The sequence below is a fragment of the Balaenoptera physalus genome (genome assembly GCF_965194825.1).
Source record: "Balaenoptera physalus genome assembly, chromosome: 3".
Lineage (NCBI taxonomy): Eukaryota > Metazoa > Chordata > Mammalia > Artiodactyla > Balaenopteridae > Balaenoptera > Balaenoptera physalus.
In genome coordinates this window covers 78,999,160-79,021,124 of record NC_138890.1, presented here as the reverse complement: position 1 = coordinate 79,021,124, position 21,965 = coordinate 78,999,160, and the positions used below count along the sequence as shown (strand labels likewise).

At 43.5% G+C, this 21,965-nt stretch overlaps 1 pseudogene across 1 annotated transcript; it reads left to right on the top strand.

Moving 5' to 3' along the window:
- The first annotated feature begins 240 nt into the window (after positions 1 to 240).
- LOC309658844 (protein FAM170A-like) lies at positions 241 to 6,486 on the top strand (annotated as a pseudogene). Its single transcript, XR_014268315.1, has 3 exons — positions 241 to 2,439; positions 4,772 to 4,912; positions 5,712 to 6,486. The product of XR_014268315.1 is annotated as a protein FAM170A-like (transcript).
- Positions 6,487 to 21,965: the final 15,479 nt, after the last annotated feature.

Below are 21,965 nucleotides of genomic sequence, written 5' to 3'. Positions count from 1 at the left end.
GCTCTATGATCTTGGGCATAGTAAGCTTTTTGTACCCCAGTTTCTTCATCTGCAAAATGGTGAGAATAATCATATATTATTAATATTAATATTAATAGTATCATAGTATCAACATTATTATATTATATATAATATATTATATGGATTATGGATAGAGGGACCTAGCTGACAGTACCTGAGCTCAATGATCAATCTTAACTTCATTAAAAACCGGACAACTTTTTGTACTTACTGTTACAATGCAATAGGAAGGTACACAGCATCACTTATAAAATAATCTTGTAGTAAGATGAAATCGAATCTAAACCTAATTAATTCTCTAGCTATAACTACCTGTTTATAAGGAAATAGAGGTAACAGGGAACATCTTAAATGACATCACAGGGATACAATCAACAGACTCCTGTGGTAAATTCTACAGGATAAATTACTTAGTTTCTTCAATAAATCGGTGCCAAATCAAAGGGAGGGAGAACTGTTGTAGACTAAAAGACACATGGACGTATTGCAAGGCGTGGACCTTCTTTAGATCTTGATTTCAATAGATCATGTACAAAAAAGACATTTAAACACATTTGGAGGCAATTGAGTATGGCTTAGTTATTGTGGTAAGAAGAAATGATGATTAAATTTGTTGGGTGAGATAATGATGTTATGTTAGAAACAAGTTTTTATCTGTTGGAGGTAAATACTATGGCATGTAAGGAGAAATGACATAATGTCTGAGATTTACAATAAAAAACAGCACTTCCCACACCCTCTCCAAACTCCTAAACCAAAATAAGTACACAAAAACCTAAAAGTGTGCGAGTGAGTGTGTGTGTTTGTGTGTGTGTGTGTGTAGCAGAAGAAGAATGGCAGACTTTTGATAATTGTTGAAACTGGGTGATGGGTAAGTGGTGCTGCATTCCTTTTATATCATTCTCTTTACTTTGTGTATGTTTGAAAATTTCTAGCACAAAATAATTAAGAAAAAAAATCCTCCTTGCCCCTTCTTTTCTAGGGATTCTCCAAGAAGCAAGAAGATTGAATCTCATCAGCAAACCCTCACAAGGCTGAAGTTGTCCTCTCTTCACTCTCCCGCTGCCTGAAACCTTAAGTCATTCTGCAGTGCCCTTTCAAATTGGGACCCGCCTCAGTCCATGGGGTATTTCTAATGAAAGCAGTGACTTCTGGGAGTCTACCTCATCCCGTGCACCAGTCCTCCCACTGGATCCTGGCCACTACCTCAAAATGAGGTGTCTCTAATTCTAGAGTGGAATCAGGAGGATCCAGATGCATTGCCACTTATAGCTGGTATAAATTACAGCCCACAAGCAGAGGTGTGCAAGAAATAGTACGAAAACTTTTTTTATGACTCCATGTAATTTGTATTTTAAGCCTTGATCCTGCTGGTGTCCTGTTTGGATTTCCGCCATCCCTATTTGGAAGTCATACAGGGCCAAGGTTTTGAGGGAGTGGGTGGAAGCATGATCATTGTTGACTGGAGCCCACAGTTGTAAGTGTAGATGCCCATCAGCTCGGGGGCCATGCCTCCTTTAGGTTTGGTGGCTCCTGTGCCATGCGTGGGACAGGTTGCCATGATTCTGCTTGTAGGCACACTACAGCCATCTCCTTTTAGAATTTTTGCTCCATTTACCCCTCCAGCCACACTGGAGAGGCCTTTTCTCCTCCAGGATTTACAGACATCTCTCTCTGACTTAATTAGCACATTTCAACACTCCAGTAGGGAAACAAGACAGTACCTAATTTCAAAAACCTGCTTCTGTTATGTTTCTGCTCAAGTATCCTCTCTTTTTCATGGAGTTTGCGATTTGAGAAATAAAAGCCAAGATGATCAGCATGCTATTTCTGCTATGCCCTGCCGGGCTCTTCCACTGGCCAGTGAACATAGGGTCTGCTACCCACTTGAATGCAGAAGGGAAAGGGTGAAATAAAGGAAGAAAAGGAAAAAAATGAACAGGAACAGATTAATATCTCAAAGTATCCTGCCACATTTGAAAGATGTGAGAGTTGAATTCATGGGAAAGGTTCTGCTGGGAAAAAGGAGTTGTTCTTGAAAATGGGGTCTGTGCTGTTGCAGAGACTGTTGAACCTCGGTCCACAGAATGCTGTGATGTCATCATTGAGGTTAGAGAATTCTGCTGTAGGCCTGGCAACCTTTGAAACTTAACAGCCCTGGTGAGCACTAAGCAGTACTGCTGGTTCACTAAGTGGTCCAAGTTCTTCAGCCATTTAGGAGACTTGACTATTTTTATTTGTATTGAATCATTTCAACGGATTTCCCAAGAGCCAAGCAGGGCCAACCTGTAGGGAAGAGGAGGAGTTGGACGTGAGGCATCTTCTGAGGGAATCTTCCAGTTGGTACGATGAGACGGCGACAAAAGAGGAAACACCTGGAAAGTGAAGAGTCCCAGGAAACTGCCGAGAAGGGAGGAGGTATGTGGGGGGCAACTTGTCTGGGGCACATGGGTTTCTGCCAAAGTGAGCCTTCTGTAGGAAGGGGGGGACTGAGAACCTGTCACCTGTGAAGCAGGGTGCGAGAGACCTTGTCTCACTGATGCTGCCGTATCCAAGCGGAGGGTCCCTGTGGTGTGAGACGGCACAGAACGGCCAGGTGCCCCTGGGAGATGGGAGGTCAGCTCCGCTGGTCTGAGGACCCTCTCCTGGGGCTGCCGGGCCTGGAGCTTTGTCGGACTCACAGCAGGCTGCATCCTGCTTGCACAGACCTAGAGGTGCAGCTTTTCTCAGTCCCCGAGTTCTCTCTTATTCTCTTTGATCTTCCCCTGGGGTCATGAGGTGGGGGGTGTGAAGGATGCAAGGATGCTGAGAGAGACCCATGAGCTGCTTGGCCCCTTTTACCAAAGTGGAAAGAGAAGCCCCATGAGTTGAAGGCCTTGTTGAAAAGTATCTTGAGAAGTGGAATGCAGTTCGAAAGGAGATTGTTTGTCTAGGGATGGTGTCATTGAAGGCAAGGAGGTTTGATTCCTTCGACAGGAAGAATTTCCCAAAGGAGATCAAGGGAAGGGAAGGGCTTTCCAGAGACTGAGACCGCATGGGCGGGGGTGAGAGATGTCCTCAGGGTCCTGCGGGGAGCTCTGAGAGCCACGGGCCACGTGGTGCCTGCGTGCCTTAAACGAAGGCGAGTAGCTCGCCCTGGGAGAGGGGTGGTCACGTGAGGAAGTGGGGCAGAATGGAGCCTACCCCAGAGTTCCAGCTGGAGGCCTCTGCCCCAGATTAGAGCCCAGTAGCTCCTACCAGCCCCAGGGCCCTGGAGACTAGGATGGGCCCTGGGAGTGGAGGTCTAGACAGCAGGCAGGTTTTCAGGCAGTGGCTGGGACAGGCTGGGGAAGGCAATGACTGCCCCTGCCCTGACCATTCAGAATATTTTTCTCTATGTTCCAGTGTGTGTGTGTGTGTGTGAGCGTGTGTGTGTGTGTGTGGTAGTGGAGAGAAGAGCGGGATGAATGGGGGTAGAGTGCTCATCAGATATAAAGTCTGCATGGTAAAGTTCTTGTCACCCTGCCTGGACCTGGGTGACACTCGGTGTATGTAAGAGTGTGTACAGAATTCTTGTTAGGGGTGTTTTATGAGACAGTAACTCATACAACCATGTACACTCTGATACAGCAAATATATCACACACCCCACATATAACTTCCTTATTAAACCACACACAGCACATGTAGGTATATACACGCATCACTCCTGTACTACGTTCTCATACAACCCACCTGTGTCACAATCCTCTCCTCCAACACCAAACGCTGGAGATGAGATATGTATATAGACACACACACTATATATATATGACACACACTATATATATATGTATCTCCTCAACTCTCGCAAACACAACTAACTTCAGCTATCTCTAAATACCTCTGTAAGAACCAGTCACATGTCATACACACCACACTTACAACACATTCTTTAGTGATGCCAGACCCGCTTTGTACAATCCACAGTAAAGCACAGTCTCACTAACCCATGTCAGGGTTGCCAGATAAAATATGGGCTGTCCAGTTAAATTTGAATTCCAGATAAACAACAAGTAATTTTTCAGTATGAGTATGTCCCAAATATTGTATGGGCCATACTTACACGAAAAATAAGCAAGACCCAATACTGCATGGGAATACTTACACTACAAAATTATTCTGGGTTTATCTGAAATTGAAATTTAACCGGGTGCCCTGTATTTTTGTTTGCTAAGTCTGGCAACCCTTATATACTTACCGCCAGCTGATGTGTTATATATTTATTGTATTGTTGTTTAGTGTTTGTCTTCCTCTACTAGAATGTGCAGCATTACCAGAGACTAGAACAATGGAAGAGTGCCGGATACATAGGAGTAGCTGCTTACTGAACCTTGGTGAATGAATGAATGAACACACACCATAAATACAAGCCACACCGTGTGATGAGGAAAAGTTACATGTCCCAGAATTCCTGACTTGTGAGCAGAAATCATGCACACAGAGGCCACAGATACAGATACACACATCTGCACTGTGCTCCCCACGCCAACCCCACCCTTACCACAGACTTACTCACTCTTCACACATACTCACAGTCACCACCTAGGCCCACATTACCCACAAGACACTGACAGAATAAGTATTGATTTTAATTAAATACTGGAGTATCCACTGGGAACCACACTCTCAACTGTGTGTATTCAGTGCACCTGACACGTGTCAGACCGTCAGTAAATATTTGTGGACAGAGGATTGAGGAACCCACCCTGAGCCTTTCATTCCTCCCTCAGGAATCTCGAAGTCACAAGAGGATCCCCCTCGGCTTGGATCCCCTGTGGTGGCCCAAGGCTGCAGCCCAGGGGCAGGGGAGGTCTCCTCTGCCTCTGAATACTTCTCCTGTGCTTCTTCTCCACGCAAGCTCATCCGCGGTGGTAAGGGCGCGGGGCTCCTCAGGTGACGGGCTGCTTGGCTGGGAGGCAGGAGGCACACAGATCCCAGGGAGGCTGAGAGGAAACCCAGGGTCATCAGAGGCGCTGAGGGCTCTGTGGAGGAGCCTGAGCAGGATGGCTGAGCTGTACGAGGGCGTGGATCTCAGCTGAGTCTGGGGGCGTGTGAATCCTGGTACCACCATGGTGGGGAAGTTAAGGAGCAGGGGCCGGAAAGGTCTGGGCTTGAGGTGGAGGGCAGAGGGACCAGATTAAGCATCTTCAGAGGAAAATGTAGGGTTTGCCTTTGCCTTTGCTTCCAGAGAAGGACAGAGTTCTTCATCATAGACCTCCAGCCTGAGAGCAGGACCATCCAGCTGAGGTCCACCCAGCTCACACATACATCCGCTCTCCAGGCACAGCCATTCTCAGTGCACACGTAAACCCCAAGCACGTGATCCACAGTGCTCCTCTCCTACACCCCCATTCCACAAGTAATGCACCACCGATATTCCCAAACTCACACTCCTCGTAGTACACGCATCCAGCCGCATCCCTCACATACCACAGCCCTCACCACCATACTCCACACCCCTGTATACAGACACCGCTCCAGTATCCCCCCACACGCAGATGAAAAGCCCACAGATGACACCAGATACACCACTCCATCCTACGGCCAAGAGACACCAAGCTCATGACACAGCTACGTCATGCAAATGTCCCTCTCTCACCTACCACACCTGCTCCCTCAGCTTCCAGCATGGCCCACGCATGTTATTATGTTTTTAATTTCCTTTCCCAGGAATCTGGAGATTACATCGAGACACTCCCCGGCCTAGAGCACCCCGAGCCCGGGTTCAGGAACAAGGGGAGACCGCTCCCCCACCACAGTGTGTCGCCTTCTCATCCCCTTCATTCAGTAAGACCTCTCTGTATACAAACAAAGAGGAAAGAGGCATGAAAATATACTACATGCGGGTGAAAACGATCAAGGGTGTAGCTGTCTCCTGGGAGACAGAGAAACCCTTGGGGTTGCTAGAAAAGCGGCTGAGGATAGAAGGAGCGACCCTTCCTGAGGATGTGCGGGTAGGTTCTCCCTGCTCTGCTGTGTCCACAAGGAACCTCCTGTCTGACAGTGAGCCCACTGGGGAGGAGAAAGAGTGTGAGGAAAGGGCGGAGCCATACAGCCCATCAGGGTCAGCTGCAGTCCAGGAGAGACCCAGGGCCAAGACACCGGACTGGCTGGTGACCATGGAGGCCGGCTTCAGGTGCATGGCCTGCTGCCGGGTGTTCCCCACCTTGGAGATCCTCCGGCAGCACGTGCGGTACGGCGTCCAGGAGGGCTTCAGCTGCCATGTCTTTCATCTCACCATGGCCCAGCTGATGGGCAATGTGGAATCCGAGAGCACCACCGAGGAGGAGGTGGAGGAGGAGGTGGAGGAGGAGGAGAGGAGGAGGAGAAGCAAGGAGCAAAGGAGAATGAGGAGGAGCAGCCCACGGGGGAAGACCTCAGCCCGAGGAGACCGTGGAGCCAATGTCCAGGCTGCGTGTTTCATTCTCCGAAGGACAGGAAGTGAGCAGGGGCTGGGGCTGCGGAGGGAGCTGTACCTTCTCCGAGCCAGTCCCGTCTCTCCACCCCAGACTCATGCTTCCATAAGGGAGAGTTGGGGGCTTTAGCACCTCAGGGGGAACTGAAGGGGAGATAACCGGCTCCCGTGCTTCTGGCCCAGTCATGTAATAATAAAGTCATGACTGTAAGTGGGAATTTATCCTGAGCTTTTCAGCTTCCACAGGAAATTCTCTTTAGCTAAGAAGTGTTTTTCTCTCTTTTGATTTCCACACAGCAACTGAGATTCATGGGACAAGATCCTAGAAGACGGTGTGGCCTTCTGTTGGAAGAGGTAAGGCTTGAGGCTGGCACAGTCTTCTGAGCCTATGTCACGAGGGCCCAGAGGAGTGTAAGGGAAGGGGCCGCAGAGATGTGCTGGTTTATCTAATGGCTCTGCAGTTGCATCAACTTGGGACACACCCAGCACTTCCAAAGGAATTGACCTCTGTTGACTTAAACAAGAATGTGGAGCGTTTTGACTAGGAGTTTTCTCAGGGTCTGCATGATGGACCTCAGCTCTAAGAGGACGTACTGCCAGCAGCTCCTTCTCGGCAGAGAGAGCCAGGGGTGGTCTGAAGAGAGGACAGGGGGCCTCGCAGGACCAGAAGTTTGAGGTCTGAGAGCCTGTGGCCTGAGCTGAGATCTCACCCTGACCAGTGTACCTAGCCTTCTGGGACAAAGGGAAATGTGAAAGGGAGTCAGGTGGCAATGAGGTCCCCCGAGATATGGAAATGTTCCAGAACCTTCGTTGTGCGGTAGTTGATCTGGAGCCAAGCTCACTGTGGTGTGTGTGGCTCTGAGCTTTAAGGCAACGCTGGAGGGTAACCCTGACCAGCAGAGCTTATAGTGCTTCTTGTCTCTTCCTGTTCTGCCTCATTTGTTTTATCCCTTCCAGGGAGAAGAAAGGACCCTCGGGATAGTAGTAGCAGACAGAGTGCCAGTGGTCTGAAGGAGGATGAAGGGCCCAGCACTCAGTCTAACATCATATGACAGTATAAATATCATAGGCAATAAAGGGCATTTTCCAAACCTTTCCTGGATGTTTCATGTAATTACATTTATCTATCTATGCATCTATCTATCAGTCATCTACATCTGTATCTTTCAGGGTTCGTGAACAAGCTTTCACATAAGCACTAGGGACGTCCACCAGCATTTTCCAGAAGGAGGCCTGGAAATTGCTGGGGACTTCTCACAAATAGGGAATGGCCACAAGCCTTGCCACACAGACTATGTGCGTGGCCCTCCTGACTTACTCCCACTCACTCTCTGAATTGCCGGAGGTCTGAGATGGGGGTGCTGGCTGGAGGCAATGATCACGTGCAGGCTGGATCTCCTCCAGATTCTGATTCTCTTCCTGGGCATGTCGTCCTCAAGCACAGTTTCCATGTCCCTGGCCACACTGATCTCTCTCCTTCAGTCCCTCCCTCCCTCCCTCTCCTGCCTCCTAGTGCAGAGAATACTTTTTACATTTGAGATGAGATTTATTTTTTGTTCACAGAATTCTCACCTGTTCTACTGTGGCCTCCGTTTTTAACATTCCAAAGCTGAGAAGTTTCTTTTTTTCTCCCTCATTTCTGCTGAGTCTTTACCTTCCTAATGCAGTGAACTCAGAGTGCCTAGCTGACTGGATGGGGGAAAAAACCCAGGGAGCAAAGAGAAATAATAAAAAATATATCAGTTAATTTTTCATAGTGTTATCCAACTATATATTTTTAAAAATTAGGAATAATATTAGGAATATTCTCTTTATAAAAAACTGAATTATTGGGCTTCCCTGGTGGTGCAGTGGTTAAGAATCTGCCTGCAAATGCAGGGGACATGGGTTCGAGCCCTGGTCTGGGAAGATCCCACATGCCGCAGAGCAACTAAGCCCGTGCACCACAGCTACTGAGCCTGCGCTCTAGAGCCCCCATGCCACAACTACTGAGCCCCCGTGCCACAACTACTGAAGCCTGCATGCCTAGAGCTTGTGCTCTGCAACAAGAGAAGCCACTGCAATGGGAAGCCCGTGCACCACAGTGAAGAGTAGCCCCCGCTCACTGCAACTAGAGAATGCCCGCTAGCAGCAACAAAGACCCAAAGCAGCCAAAAATCAATAAATTAATTTAAAAAAAAAATTATTTTAAAGGGTACAATGTATAAAAGTACAATAAAAGTCCCCCTTCATAACCCCCCAACCCCACTGTCAAGACTACTTCCTTTTGTAGAGATTATTGATCACTAGCTGTCTGATTTCAAGACTTTTGGTCCATGAATTTACATATGTAGGTGCTTTATATGTGATTTATAGCTTTATAGAGATTTTTTATTTATAAATTATATCATACCATATCTATTCTAAAATTAACATTTTGATTGGAGATATTTTGATGTCTTTAATATAGAGATTTAGTATAAATCTTTGCTGTAGGTCTATCCCATTTTTTAGGCAAATGTTATTTATTTACTTCTAGTGACAGATCATAATATAATTATTCCCCTATTGATGGACATTTCGAGAAAGATACTCTTTTTCTCCTGCAATTGCCTTGTGACTTTACCTGTTAACCAGATTGTGTTTCTTCTAAGTATTTTTGATTTATAAATTGTATCATACCATATCTATTCTAAAATTAACATTTTGATTGGAGATCTTTTAATGTCTTTTAGATAGAGATTTAATATTAGTATTTTAAATAGTCTCCCGTTTCCCTGTGGATTATTGACATTTTAAACTCTGCACTTCAGTTTTCCCTCAATACCTGTAATTTTGTCATGGCTATTTCTCTACTTAAAGATGAGTAACTATGATTGATTTCTTCATTTTTTCCCCATCTGTTTCCAAGGTACTGAATTTGATTGTGTCTTATGAATTTGTGAAAAATGCTAGTCCTTGAGTCAGGACATTGGGCCCTTTACCAAGTAACTCAACCTATCTGGGCTTCAGCTTCTGTATGTGTGATCAAGAGGCTTGGACTAGCTGACTTTTCAAATGCTGTGTTTCTTTGATTCACTCTAACTTACTGATCTGCTACTTAGAAAGAGGGTCTGTTCTCATAAAGTAAGAACAGTTTTTTTAATCCTTGGGTTGGGCAGAGTTTAACTGGTCATACTCAGTTTGTTAGTTATATTTACTTTTACATATGCTTAACTCTAAATAATTTATATAGGTCTTGTGACTTCTTTTTTTTTTTTTTAATTGCTGACACAGCAAGAGGCTTTATTGGGAAGGAGCGCCAGGGCGGAGAGCAGCAGCAAGGTTAGGGAACCCAGGCGGACTGCTCTGCCACGTGCCTCGCAGTCTCGGGCTTCACGGTAATGCGGTTAGTTTCCGGGTTGCCTCCGGCCCATCACCTCGCTTGGCCTGTAGTCGGCCTCAGGGTCCTTCCGGGTGGCGCGCGCATCTCTCAGCCAAGATGGATTCCAGTGCGAAGCGCTCTGCGAGGTTGGTCGTCTCCGCCGTCTTCTGGCCCCTCCCGAGTCCTGCTGGTTAGTTTTCCTCGGCAGCACCGTGTTCCGTGTCGGGACCTCCTGTTGTGAGACGCCTCAGGCAAGTGGTCATCGTCGTGCCGGGCCGAGGCGGGCGGTTTCGTTCCCTCACAGAATTACACGCAGCTTTTCGAGGACGGGGCTGCAAAGGGGAGGAGAAATGGGGCAACACCTGGGAGGGAAGTGGGCTAGGAGAGGGTCGTTGTCTTTTAAAGAGAAGAAATAAGACCATGTTTGTGAGGCGGTGGAAGGTTGCAGTGGAGAGGGGAGAGTTGCTGGTGTGTTAAGCACTGAGAGAGGAGATGGGGACCCGGGCCGGAGGTCCCTCTCCGGTACCAGAGGGAGAGGGGACTGAGGCAGAGCGCAGAGGAGGGGGCGGGAGAGGGGCTGTGGGCTTCCCTCCAGTGGCTTCTGCCTCCTCTGTGCAGTAAAAGCTGGTCACCAGTAAGAGGCAGGGAAGGGGCAGGAGCTGGCGGTTTGAGGGGTGGTAGGACCGGAAAAGGCAGAAAACCCTGGAACAAGGGCAGGACTGAGGTGGGGTCATGACTGCCGCTTTGGGCAGGAGAGAAACTCCACACAGGAGTGCGTACACCTGCTGCCTTTCCTCCAGCCACGGGCAGGACGCTCAAAGGGAGGAATATGCTGGTGTCTTGGCTGCTTTCTGCCTCAGGGGAATAGGCTCTCACAAGGGAAAATATCAGGAGCAGAGAGTAAAGCTAGAGCCAGACATTATTCCTCTTAGGCTGTCTGTAGTCAGATAGAAGTAGCCTGTCGTCTACCAGTCAGTCCATCAGTCAGTCAGCCAACAAACACTCATCTTACAGACACCTACTAAGCTCCAGGCACTGAGCGGTTGCTGGGGATAGTAAAATACTGTCTTTCTTACTAGACTAACTGTTATTTAATGTGGCTGGAGCTCCGTCAGTGAGGACACTCTGGAGAGGGAGCGAGTCTTTCCGCCCACGGGGAGAGGGCAGAGGAGGATCCCCACCAAGAGCTGCCCACGCTGCTTTCCTGGTTGGACCCGCTCTGTTCCTTGAACACACCTCACGCTGTTCCCTCTGCCCAGGGCCCTCTGCCCTGGCTCTCTGCATGGCCGGTGCCTTCGTTATCTCTCACGTCTTATCTCAAAACCCTCTAGGCCTCTACCTAGAGCACCTTTGGACTCTGTCTGGAAGGCTCCTCCCCCACTCACCTGTGGCTCCCTCCCGTGTGTCTGTTCTTTTTTTCCACCTCAGCCTTACTGAGGTCTAGTTGACAAATAAAATCGTAAGATACTTAAAGCATAGGTGCTGATTTGATATACGTATACATTGTGGAATGATTCCCCCAGTGAGTTAATTACCATATCCATCACCTCACATATTTACGTTTTCTGTGTGTGGGAGAACATTTAAGCTCTACTCTCAGCAAATTTCAATTACACTATACAGTGCTATTAACTAGAGTCACCACGTTTTACATCAGATCCTCAGGCCTTATTCATCTCATAGCTGAAAATTTATACCCTTTTACTTTTACCAACCTCTCCCTATTTTCCCCACCACCAGCCACTGGCAACCACTTTTCTACTCTTGGTTTCTATGAGTTTGCCTTTCTTTTTTTTTTTCACACAGGCACACTGTTTTTTATTTTTACAAGAGATAAATAGACTGACACCAAGCATTGTAAATGGATGACCACAACAAAAGCAACAATGATTGCAATTACCAAACACGAAACACACTCGTACTATGTCATAATATTGACATTCAGTCCAGTAATCCTCCACTGTAACAGCTCCTTTACTTTGCAGTGAAAATTGATTTCTATATTCTTTGCCTCTGAGTCCTTGTGGGATTTTTTTTATTAATTCAAACAGAAAGTCACAAAAATTATAATCATCCTTATCAGTTCACTCAGTCCCATGTAATTAATTTTCTTTTTCATCTTGATCTTTTGTTAGCACTTTTATGAGTTCATCAGTTTTTCATTAGAGTTCTGAAAATGCTTATTCATTCAGTTCAGCAGTACAGTTACCAGAAACCTGTACTTGTCAGAGTCTTTTCTATGAATTCCTTGAAGATGAAACCCTTTTATAGGAACATATTTGCAAAAGCATCAGAGTACACCCAGAACTGTCTGTAACTGACAAAAGACTTAAAAAGGACCATGGTTAAAGATTTGATGAAAGTTCATAATAGTGCAATTGACAAGGAAATTTAGTTTTTTCTGAGATATACGTTTTAAAGTAATAACTAGAATTATGACTTATGACATTATACCAGAACATACAAGATTTTTAGAAATTTCACGTAATGTCTGAAACATTTATATTAAAATATTTCCCTACAGTTAACCCAATGAAAGTTTAGTATTAGTTGTTTTGTTTGTTTGTTTATACTGCAGGTTCTTATTAGTCATCAATTTTATACAAATCAGTGTATACATGTCAATCCCAATCGCCCAATTCAGCACACCACCATCCCCACCCCACCGCAGTTTTCCCCCCTTGGTGTCCATATGTGTGTTCTCTACATCTGTGTCTCAACTTCTGCCCTGCAAACCGGCTCATCTGTACCATTTTTTTAGGTTCCACATACATGCGTTAATATACGATATTTGCTTTTCTCTTTCTGACTTACTTCACTCTGTATGACAGTCTCTAGATCCCTCCACGTCTCAACAAATGACTCAACTTCGTTCCTTTTTATGGCTGAGTAATATTCCATTGTATATATGTACCACATCTTCTTTATCCATTCGTCCGTCGATGGGCATTTGGGTTGCTTCTATGATCTGGCTTTTGTAAATAGTGCTGCAATGACCATTGGGGTGCATGCGTCTTTTTGAATTACAGTTTTCTCTGGGTATATGCCCAGTAGTGGGATTGCTGTGTCATATGGTAATTCTATTTTTAGTTTTTTAAGGAACCTCCATATTGTTCTCCATAGTGGCTGTATCAATTTACATTCCCACCAACAGTGCAAGAGAGTTCCCTTTTCTGCACACCCTCTGCAGCATTTGTTGTTTGTAGATTTTCTGATGATGCCCATTCTAACTGGTATGAGGTGATACCTCATTGTAGTTTTGATTTGCATTTCTCTAATAATTAGTGATGTTGAGCATCTTTTCATGTGCTTCTTGGCCATCTGTATGTGTTCTTTGGAGAAATGTCTATTTAGGTCTTCTGCCCATTTTTGGATTGGGTTGTTCGTTTCTTTAGTATTGAGCTGAATGGGCTGGGTATATATTTTGGAGATTAATCCTTTGTCCGTTGATTCGTTTGCAAATATTTTCTCCCATTCTGAGGGTTGTCTTTTCGTCTTGTTTATGGTTTCCTTTGCTGTGCAAAAGCTTTAAGTTTCATTAGGTCCCATTTGTTTATTTTTGTTTTTATTTCCATTACTCTTGGAGGTGGATCAAAAAAGATCTTGCTGTGATGTATGTCAAAGAGTGTTCTTCCTATATTTTCCTCTAAGAGTTTTATAGTGTCCGGTCTCACATTTAGGTCTCGAATCCATTCTGAGTTCATTTTTGTGTATGGTGTTAGGGAGTGTTGTAATTTCATTCTTTTACATGTAGCTGTCCAGTTTTCCCAACACCACTTATTGAAGACACTGTCTTTTCTCCATTGTATATCTTTGCCTCGTTTGTCATAGATTAGTTGACCATAGGTGTGTGGATTTATCTCTGGGCTTTCTGTCTTGTTCCATTGATCTGTGTTCCTGTTTTTGTGCCAGTACCATATTGTCGTGATTAATGTAGCTTTGTAGTATAGTCTGAAGTCAGGGAGTCTGATTCCTCCAGCTCTGTTTTTTTCCCTCAAGACTGCTTTGGCTATTCGGGGTCTTTTGTGTCTCCATACAAATTTTAAGATGATTTGTTCTAGTTCCGTAAAAAATGCCATTGGTAATTTGATAGGGATTGCATTGAATCTGTAGATTGCTTTGGGCAGTATAGTCATTTTCACAATATTGATTCTTCCAATCCAAGAACATGGTATATCTCTCCACCTGTTGGTATCATCTTTAATTTCTTTCATCAGTGTCTTATAGTTTTCTGCATACAGGTCTTTTGTCTCCCTAGGTAGGTTTATTCCTAGGTATTTTATTCTTTTTGTTGCAATGGTAAATGGGAGTGTTTCCATAATTTCTCTTTCAGATTTTTCATCATTAGTGTATAGGAATGCAAGAGATTTCTGTGCATTAATTTTGTATCCTGCAGCTTTACCAAATTCATTGATTAGCTCTTGTAGTTTTCTGGTGGCATCTTTAGGATTCCCTATGTATAATACCATGTCATCTGCAAACAGTGACAGTTTTACTTCTTCTTTTCCAATTTGTATTCCTTTTATTTCTTTTTATTCTCTGATTGATGTGGTTAGGACTTCCAAAACTATGTTGAATAATAGCGGTGAGAGTGGACATCCTCGTCTCGTTCCTGATCTTAGAGGAAACGCTTCCAGTTTTTCACCATGGAGAATGATGTTTGCCGTGGGTTTGTCGTATATGGCCTTTATTATGTTGAGGTAGGTTCCCTCTATGCCCACTTTCTGGAGAGTTTTTATCATAAATGGGTTTTGAATTTTGTCAAAAGCTTTTTCCGCATGTATTGAGATGATCATATGGTTTTCATTCTTTAATTTGTTAATATGGTGTATCACATTGATTGATTTGCGTATATTGAAGAATCCCTGCATCCCTGGGAGAAATCCTAGTTGATCGTGGTGTATGATCCTTTTAATGTGTTGTTGGATTCTGTTTGCTAGTATTTTGGTGAGGATTTTTGCATCTATATTCATCAGTGATATTGGTCTGTCATTTTCTTATTTTGTAGTATCTTTGTCTGGTTTTGGTATCAGGGTGATGGTGGCCTCATAGAATGAGTTTGGGAGTGTTCCTTCCTCTGCAAATTTTTGGAAGAGTTTGAGAAGGATGGGTGTTAGCTCTTCTCTAAATGTCTGATAGAATTCACCTGTGAAGCCATCTGGTCCTGGACTTTTGTTTGTTGGAAGATTTTTAATCACAGTTTCAATTTCATTACTTGTGATTAGTCTGTTCATATTTTCTGTTTCTTCCTGGTTCAGTCTTGGAAGGCTATACCTTTCTAGGAATTTTTCCATTTCTTCCAGGTTGTCCATTTTATTGGCATAGAGTTGCTTGTAGTAGTCTCTTAGGATGCTTTGTATTTCTGTGGTGTTTGTTGTAACTTCTCCTTTTTCATTTCTAATTTTATTGATTTGAGTCCTCTCCCTCTTTTTCTTGATGAGTCTGGCTAATGGCTTATCAATTTTGTTTATCTTCTCAAAGAACCAGCTTTTAGTTTTATTGATCTTTGCTATTGTTTTCTTTGTTTCTATTTCATTTATTTCCACTCTGATCTTTATGATTTCTTTCCTTCTGCTAACTTTGGGTTTTGTTTGTTCTTCTTTCTCTAGTTCCTTTAGGTGTAAGGTTAGATTGTTTACTTGAGATTTTTCTTGTTTCTTTAGGTAGGCTTGTATAGCTGTAAACTTCCCTCTTAAAACTGCTTTTGCTGCATCCCATAGGTTTTGGATCATCGTGTTTTCATTGTCATTTGTCTCTAGGTATTTTTTGATTTCCTCTTTGATTTCTTCAGTGATCTCTTGGTTATTTAGTAACGTATTGTTTAGCCTCCATGTGTTTGTGTTTTTTACGGTTTTTTTCCCTGTAATTCATTTCTAATCTCATAGCGTTGTGGTCAGAAAAGACGCTTGATATGATTTCAATTTTCTTAAATTTACTGAGGCTTGATTTGTGACCCAAGATGTGATCTATCCTGGAGAATGTTCCGTGCGCACTTGAGAAGAACGTGTAATCTGCTGTTTTTGGGTGGAATGTCCTATAAATATCAATGAAATCTATCTGGTCTATTGTGTCATTTAAAGCTTCTGTTTCCTTATTTATTTTCATTATGGATGATCTGTCCATTGGTGTAAGTGAGGTGTTAAAGTCCCCCACATTATTGTGTTACTGTCGATTTCCTCTTTTATAGCTGTTAGCAGTTGCCTTATGTATTGAGGTGCTCCTATGTTGGGTGCATATATATTTATAATTGTTATATCTTCTTCTTGGATTGATCCCTTGATCATTATGTAGTGTCCTTCCTTGTCTCTTGTAACCTTCTTTATTTTAAAGTCTATTTTATCTGATATGAGTATTGCTACTCCAGCTTTCTTTTGATTTCCATTTGCATGGAATATCTTTTTGCATGCCCTCACTTTCAGTCTGTATGTGTCCCTAGGTCTGAAGTGGGTCTCTTGTAGGCAGCATATATATGGATCTTGTTTTTGTATCCATTCAGCCAGCCTGTGTCTTTTGGTTGGAGCATTTAATACATTCACATTTAAGTTAATTATTGATATGTATGTTCCTATGACCATTTTCTTAATTGTTTTGGGTTTGTTTTTGTAGGTCCTTTTCTTCTCTTGTGTTTCCCACTTAGAGAAGTTCCTTTAGCATTTGTTGTAGAGCTGGTTTGGTGTTGCTGAATTCTCTTAGCTTTTGCTTGTCTGTAAAGCTTTTGATTTCTCCATCAAATCTGAATGAGATCCTTTTCGGGTAGCGTAATCTTGGTTGTAGTTTCTTTCCTTTCATCACTTTAAGTATATCATGCCACTCCCTTCTGGCTTGTAGAGTTTCTGCTGAGAAATCAGCTGTTTACCTTATGGGAGTTTCCTTGTATGTTATTTGTCGTTTTTCCCTTGCTGCTTTCAATAATTTTTCTTTGTCTTTCATTTTTGCCAATTTGATTACTGTGTGTCTCGGCGTGTTTCTCCTTGGGTTTATCCTGTATGGGATTCGCTGTGCTTCCTGGACTTGGGTGGCTATTTCCTTTCCCATGTTAGGGAAATTTTCGACTATAATCTCTTCAAATATTTTCTCGGGTCCTTTCTCTCTCTTCTGCTTCTGGGACCCCTATAGTGTTAATGTTGTTGTGTTTAATGTTGTCCCAGAGGTCTCTTAGGCTGTCTTCATTTCTTTTCATTCTTTTTTCTTATTGTGTTCTGCAGCAGTGAATTCCACCATTCTGTCTTCCAGGTCACTTATCCGTTCTTCTGCCTCAGTTATTCTGCTATTGATTCCTTCTAGTGTAGTTTTCATTTCAGTTATTGTATTGTTCATCTCTGTTTGTTTGTTCTTTAATTCTTCTAGGTCTTTGTTAAACATTTTCTGCATCTTCTCGATCTTTGTCTCCATTTTTTTTCCGAGGTCCTGGATCATCTTCACTATCATTATTCTGAATTCTTTTTCTGGAAGGTTGCCTGTCTCCACTTCATTTAGTTGTTTTTCTGGGGTTTTATCTTGTTCCTTCATCTGGTATATAGCCCTCTGCCTTTTCATCTTGTCTGTCTTTCTGTGAATGTGTTTTTTGTTCCACAGACTGCAGGATTATAGTTTTTCTTGCTTATGCTATCTGCCCTCTGGTGGTTGAGGCTATCTAAGAGGCTTGATGGGAGGCTCTGGTGGTGGGTAGAGCTGACTGTTGCTGTGGTGGTCAGAGCTCCGTAATAGTTTAATCCACTTGACTGCTGATGGGTGGGGCTGAGTTCCCTCCCTGTTGGTTGTTTTGCCTGAGGCAAGCCAACACTGGAGCCTACCTGGGCTCTTTGGTGGGGCTAATAACAGACTCTGGGAGGGCTCAATGCAAGGAGTACTTCCCAGAACTTCCGCAGCCAGTGTCCTTATCCCCACGGTGAAACAGAGCCACCCCCTGCCTCTGCAGGAGACCCTCCAACAGCAGCAAGTAGGTCTGGTTCAGTCTCCCCCGGGGTCACTGCTCCTTCCCCTGTGTCCCGATGCACACACTATTTTGTGTGTGTCCTCCAATAGTGGAGTCTCTGTTTCCCCCAGTCCTGTCGAAGTCCAGCAATCAATTCTCACTAGGCTTCAAAGTCTGATTCTCTATGAATTCCTCCTCCCGTTGCCAGACCCCCAGGTTGGGAAGCCTGACATGGTGCTCAGAACCTTCATTCCAGTGGGTAGACTTCTGTGGTATAAGTATTCGCCAGTCTGTGTGTCACCTACCCAGCAGTTATGGGATTTGATTTTACTCTGATTGCTCCCCTCCTACCGTCTCATTGTGGCTTCTCCCTTGTCTTTGGATGTTGGGTATCTTTTTTGGTGAGTTCCAGCGTCCTCCTGTCGATGATTGTCCAGCAGCTAGTTGTGATTCTGGTTTTCTCGCCAGAGGGAGTGAGAGCACGTCCTTCTACTCTGCCATCTTGTCCTAATCTCCTCTTGTGACTATTTTTAATAGCTTATGTTTTTCTTATTTTCTTTTACAGTTTCTACTTTGTTTTCGCCAGTGTAGAGGAGCCTGACTGAGTTTTAAAATGTATTGATCTTGTATCTGTCTGCCTTGTTGAATTGTCTTATTAGTTCCTACTAGTTTATCTGTGGGTTCTTTTGGGTTTCCTAGATAAATGAGCATATTAAATATAAATAATGTGTTCTTTGGATACAGTTTATTTTCTTGCATCTATGTATATACAAGCAATATGTTGAATTGATTTAAATATTTAAATACTTCCATAACTGTTATCATAATCTAACATTCTTTATCTTATTTTCTTTCAATCAATATTATGTTTTCACGATTTATCCCTGCCAATCCATATAGATCTAGGTCTTTTATTTTTGACTGTTTGATATTATTTCGTCACATGCGTATAGCATCATTTATCTTCCATTCAAGCATTATTGGACAATTGGATTGTTTCCCTCCCTTCTCTAGAACAAACAGTGTTTCTTAGAATATCTTGGAAGATGTCTGACAGTCGAGAAAGGCCAGGCGGCCCGAAGGATTCCTACTTGCTTTCAGCCACCTTCCAACAGGCCATCTTCAGCCAGCAATTTGAAGCACAGATGAAATGAAAACTCCCCCAAATGTGGAGACCTTAGGAGCTTCCTAGAAGGTGGGAGGTTAACGATAGGCATCCTGCTGGGATCCCAGGGGAGTCTGAGCTGGCCTGAACCTCCTCCTCCTCCATCTCTCAAGAGAAATGTGGAGGAAAGACTTCAAAAACTGAGTAGGCAGAGGGAGAGATGTTGGGGGCCGAAGCTGTAACTGAGGTCTTCGAGTGGGCTGTGAGGATGCAGAACCTCTAGAGAGCCAGGCTGTGCCTTCTGAGAACTTCTCCCCTAAGGATGCTCATAATTAAGGTGATAGCAGGCATATACAGCCGACTTGGTCCACACTGTCACAGAAAGCCTTATCAGAATCTCTTCTTGTTCATACACTCTTGTGTCTGTTACTTGGTTATTGCCTTTGGTACTCCACTGATGTGAACCACAGTCGCTAGGGGATGGAGGACACTAGTGACCCATCTAGCTCTGTGGCATTAGTCCACAGCTTGAGGGTAAGGGAGGAGGCCAAAGGAAGCTCAAGAAGGAAAGATGGAGTTTGAAGAGAAGACCTGAGTTAAGGGTGTTTTCTCAAGTCTTGATGAATGCAGAGTAGCTCCAGTACCTGAAGTCCTGCGTGTTCTCAAGGCTGACCACGGGGCTGGGTGCACTCAATGAAGGAACCGTATACACTTAGTATTTCATTGCTTGCTCACACTTGCCCTCCTCTGATACACACTCTGCAAGACTGATCTTCCCCTGAAACAACTTTCCACCTGCTACTGTCATCTCATGAACATTTGCTTCCCCTTCCTAGTGTCCCCCTAGAATGCCATTGCAGCAAATTCATCATTTGATAATCATGCTTCTTACCGTATTCTCAGCAACTTCTGATAAATTTAATTCACTTTATTCCATAGTCTTCACACATCAGTAATCTTCCTTAACTTCCTAGCTGCAGGTTAACCCATTCGGAATCATTTCTTTCTCTTTCTCTTCTTTGGCCAATCCTTTCTATCTTTTAAGGTCCTTTTCTTGTCTCTCTACCATCCTGCCTTCCTGAACTTTTTTTTCCGTTTAAGTAACCTTTCAATCTCCTTCCCCAATTTCCTCATAAGCATTTAGAGTTTATTCCTCACAAGTTAGACAGCGGTTTATGAATGGCCAGGCATAATGGACTCAGAATGAGTTGGTACCCCCAAGGTACCTGTCTTGCTGGGGAGCCACAGGGGAAGGGCTGGCTGTTGGACACATGTTTGCATGGAGTCAGGCTGCGTGGCCTCAGGGTGTTTGCTCTGCACTTGTGTGTGTTTCTTCCTAGTTGGTTTCCTTGTCCAGCCACCTCCGACCTCCCTCCATCCAGCCCAAGGAATCCTTCTCATCACAGGGGTAGGATGTTTGTCTCATTTCCCATCAAATCCTTTCCCCAACGTTTGGTTGTGAGTTGTTCCCATTTCAAAGAGCTTTCCTCATTTAAGAGAAAAGAGAAAATCTTTTCTCTTTTCTCTCCTTTTCTCTCACTTCACTTCTGCTCTATTATCTCCTCCGTCCAGAATGGCCCACTGACTCAAATGGGTGTAGATCCGAAGATGGCAAGAAATGCCAGAAATTCTGAAATAATAATACAGATGTATCAGGAAAACTTGAAAACCTTTATCCTGCCACATTAAAAAAAATTGCACTTCCAGTGTATTAAAAGTCTCAGTGTAGAAACAAAAATGATAAAGAAATTGAATTACACTCAATTTTTTCTTTACTCCTTTCCTGATTTATTCTAATCCTCAAAGTTAACATGATTAACTATTTGTTATGTAAACTTTCAGACACTTTCTACACATACACACTTTTCTTTTTTTCACATAAGAGTGTGAACTAGGTCACTTTAAACATGTTGTGATTCTGTGATTCACTCTCTCCCACCGAGTCATCCACTGATAAAGTAATCTTTTTCATGGAGAAATATTTCCAATAGCTAATAGCCAATGTCTGTGGAGTGCTTACTCTGTGTCGGTGTCTTCTGACTACTGTACAGATAATTTGTACAACATACCCATGGACTAGTTACAATTATTACCCCCAAGTGACAGATAAGTGCAGATAAGTACAAATAAATACAGAGGCCAAGTGACTTGCCCAAGACACCGGAACAAATCAAAATCCATGCCTCTGTAATCATTTTGCTCTATTGCCTGTGTCTGGGAGGCTTGATGATTTTGCAACTAAAACCTTAAATATCATGTTACATTTTTATATCTCTGCCACAAACGTGGGGTTGTGATATGGGGTAACTAACCTGACTACTTTTGAAAACCCTTATGCACCTGGATGAAAGTAAGCCAGGGACTGAAGGCAATAGATTTAAGATTTCCTACCAACTTTTAAAAATAGCTTCTTGAATGCAGTTTAGCGGTTATAGTTTAGCAGTTTAAGTGTATTCACATTGTTGTGCAACAGACTTCTAAAACTTTTTCATCTTGCAGAACTGAAACTCGATACCCATTAAACACTAATCCCCCCACCGTCCTTCTTCCAGCCCTTCCTTGGCAACCACTTTTCTACTTTCTGTTTCTATGATTTTGACTACTCTACATACTTCATATGAGAGGAATGATACAGTATTTGACCTTCTGTGACTGGCTTATTTTGCTTAGTATCATGTCCTCAGGATTCATCCATGTTGTAGCATTTGACAGGATTCCCTTCTTTTTTTTTAAAGGCTGTATAGTATTTCATTGTTTGTATGTCCATTCATCTGCGAAGGAATATTTTGTTTGCTTCCACCTCCTGACAATTGTGAATAATGTTGCCGAGTGTGCAGATTTATTTCTGAGATCCTGCTTTGAATTATTTTGCATATAAACCCAGAAGGGGGATTGCTGGATCATATGGTACTTTTATTTTTAATTTTTTGAGGAACTTCTGTACTATTTTCTATAGTGTCTGCACCATTTCTCATTCCCAGCAAGATGGCACAGGGTTCTAACCTCTCCATGTCCTCTTCAACACTTGTTATTTCTGTTGTTTTGACAGTGGCCATCCTAATGGGTGTGAGATAATGTCTCATTGTGGTCTTGATTTGCATTTATCTTAAGTTTAGTGATGTTGAGCATCTTTTCATATGCTTGTT